Raw genomic sequence first — 3,362 nt, 5'->3', positions numbered from 1 at the left:
GTATGGTCCTGATAGTATAAAAAGGTATCAGTGCTTTTGGACTTTGATTTTTTATTAGTCTTTCTGGGCATCCAGAGAACAGAACGTGGGTTGGAATACACCGAAACCAAGTAAGGTTTTCTTCATCACAGTCTCTGAAGTGACAGCTGAGCTTAATTTTTTTGACCCCATGTCCATTTAATTGCTTTCTGTAACCCTCTGATTATTGATGAGATCTTATTTTTTTTTAACACCCACCAGAAAACGACCACAACAAAATGAAGCCCCTTGTTTATATATCCGTGGGAGGTATGGCAGTTGGAATTCCTGGGTACCATTGATAACAGTTTTGGGAAAAGATAATCTGATACTGTCAGCTTGCATTATAATCACCCCTGACCAAATCATGAGGCTGACATTGAGAACACATAACAACTCGCCCCAGGGGGCCATTGTGTGCTTTTTCACCCTTGTCTCAGTGTTTGTTTGCATTTACATGATTTATTAATAAGCCTAGAAAATAAATAAATGATCACATAAATTCTTGTGGGAATGTTCTCTAATACAGGCTCTAGATGCAAAACTATAGATGGAAATAGGAATGGCTATTTGTGGGATAGCTTTGCAACCTATTCAAAAAGCGAAGGAGATGCAACATGTACATAAATGACTCCCTGAGTTATGATTTTCTCAGCATCAGCCAGGCCAACCCATCCTTCATCATGCCATCATTTCTGCCCCTCTTTCTCTTCCTCATTCTGCTGCCACATGTTCTTACTTGCTGGCCTTGAAACCTGAAACAGGCCTGTCTGTAGTGCCTTCACCTCATCATTCCTCTTTCTGACCACACACCTCCCCTGGTTTCCTTTTGGTTCCAACTTTCTTTCCCTTGAGGTCTTTTTCAAATTTCATATTATCTGTTCATATCATTTGAATACCCAATAAGACATAAAATTTCATATTGACTCACTCCTTTCACTTCATTTTTTCTTCTAGCAGTTGGCACCATCTATCCTATAATTATTTATATGCTTACATTCTTATTCATGAATAAATTGCAGGCATTCTTGTTTCCACTTTGTGCCCATTGCGTAGAAAGAGTCTGGCAATAGTTTTCACTCAGTATAAATTTCTCAAATGAATGTATTTATCTTAAAAACCTTAGAAAACATGATTCTTAGAGGAATATTCTGAAAGTGGGGCCAGAATTACTAATCATTGATGGTCATAGATTTCATGTAAAGAAGAATAGTTCAATAAACAAAATATGAAAAATGCTTTCTTGAATGCAAAATTTTAAATGACCGATTGTTTGGAAAGTAGTCATGTTATTTTTTCTAATTTTTTGTAGCAACATCACCTGTATGGAATCAGGAAATAATACACAAATTTTAGAATTTCTTCTTCTGGGATTTTCAGAGAATCCAGAAATGCAGCCCTTCATTTTTGGTCTGTTCCTGTCCATGTACCTGGTCACCTGCACTGGGAACCTGCTCATCATCCTGGCCACCATCACTGACTCCCACCTCCACACTCCCATGTACTTCTTCCTCTCCAACCTGTCACTTTGTGACATTTGTTCCACCTCCACCCCTGTCCCAAAGATGCTGGTGAATATACAGTCAGACAGCAGAGTCATAACCTATGCAGGTTGCCTCACCCAGATGAACTTTTTTGTCCTCTTTGTAGCATTGGACAACTTCCTCCTGGCTGTGATGGCCTATGACCGCTTTGTGGCCATCAGTCACCCCCTGCACTACATGGTTATTATGAACCCCCGGCTCTGTGTCCTGCTGGTTTTCGGAACTTGGAGCATGAGTACCCTGAATTCCTTTCTACAAACCATAATGGTGGTACAACTGTCCTTTTGTTCACGCTCAGATATTCCCCACTTTTTCTGTGAACTTAATCAAATGGTCCAACTTTCTTGTTCTGACACTTTTGTCAATGACATAGTGCTGTATTGCACAGCTGGGGTGTTGGCTGGTGGTCCCCTTACTGGGATCCTTTTCTCCTAATCCAAGATTGTTTCCCCCATCCTTGCAATCTCATCAGCTCGGGGAAAATATAAAGCACTTTCCACCTGTGCATCTCACCTCTCAGTGGTCTCCTTATTTTATTGTACAAGCCTAGTTGTGTACCTTAGTCCTGAGCTTCACATGGAACATACTCAAGTGCAGCAGCCTCGGTGATGTACACTGTGGTCACTCCCATGTTGAACCCTTTCATCTACAGTCTCAGGAATAAAGATATAAAGGAGGCTCTGAAGAGATTCTTAGGAAGGGGAGTCATTAAAGTGTCACTGGTCCTAGAAAGAAAGTAGTGCATGTGATTAAAGGACTCAAAGGACTAGGGATCAAAGCTTCAATTGTTTAAATAATTTGTGGTACGTGACTTTACCTTTTGATCAGGTATATCCTTAAATAAAATAAAATAAAACTTGAAATCACATATTGTATTACCATAAAAAGTATTGTTCTCATGATTTTCATCCATATATTGAATTAAGAAATCTTGGTGTATGTATGTATGCCATTATGGGATGCAGGACTGAATTTCGTGGTTTATATCATGCCAATAGATAATAAATAGGAATTTTACCATTCGTCTAAACACTATATGCCTTTTTAATATTATCATCAGAAATGTTGGACTGCTCATGTGTTTTTAAGAAAAAAAACATGAAACATGCATGTGCTTTTTGTATCCCCCAATTTTTAAAGCCCATATATGTTCACAACTCTCTTCAATCCTCATGAACAAAGTTGGACTTACAGAAATACTTGAAATAATGCTAAAAATACTTTCATGAGTGTTATGATTCAGGGACATGAGTTATTCCTACAAAAACATGCATTTCCTTCCATTAACTTCTGTTTTCCTGCAAAGAATGCTCAATAGTAGTCACTTTTTAATACACTTATCTGAAATAAATTTGAATAACAGAATGATCTTGAATGCTTTATTCAAGTATCTGAGGGAATGCCATATAAAAGCAACCAGTATTCTCAATGTCTTCAGTTCTTTTCACATGGCGAATTGCTTTAGGAATGCAACAAAATAAGCTGTCTCAAAAGTAAATGGCTTATGACAATGGTTTATTACTGCAGCCAAGTCTGTGGTATGGAGACATCTGTATGTCTTCAATGCTACTCATTGCATTGTAACCAATTGTGTGTCAACTATGGAGGCTCTGCTGGTTTGGGTTGGTCTCCCACACATATTGGGGATTAGGTGGCTACAATCTTGTCTATAGAACTCCTCACTGAGAAAATGGTGATTTCTACACATGTCCTCTCATTCTACAACAGGTGAGCCTGGAGGTCTTCACAAGGCTGAGATCAGCAGAATCATGCTGAGACCTCTTGAAGCAAACTTTTATT

The 3,362-nt window shown here is 38.6% G+C and overlaps 1 pseudogene; it reads left to right on the top strand.

Moving 5' to 3' along the window:
• The first annotated feature begins 1,343 nt into the window (after window positions 1-1,343).
• LOC131276850 (olfactory receptor 7A10-like) lies at window positions 1,344-2,302 on the top strand (annotated as a pseudogene).
• Window positions 2,303-3,362: the final 1,060 nt, after the last annotated feature.

The sequence above is a fragment of the Dasypus novemcinctus genome, chromosome 30 (assembly GCF_030445035.2).
Source record: "Dasypus novemcinctus isolate mDasNov1 chromosome 30, mDasNov1.1.hap2, whole genome shotgun sequence".
Lineage (NCBI taxonomy): Eukaryota > Metazoa > Chordata > Mammalia > Cingulata > Dasypodidae > Dasypus > Dasypus novemcinctus.
The sequence above is the reverse complement of the archived record's forward strand: the minus strand, read 5'-3'. Positions and strand labels throughout refer to the sequence as shown.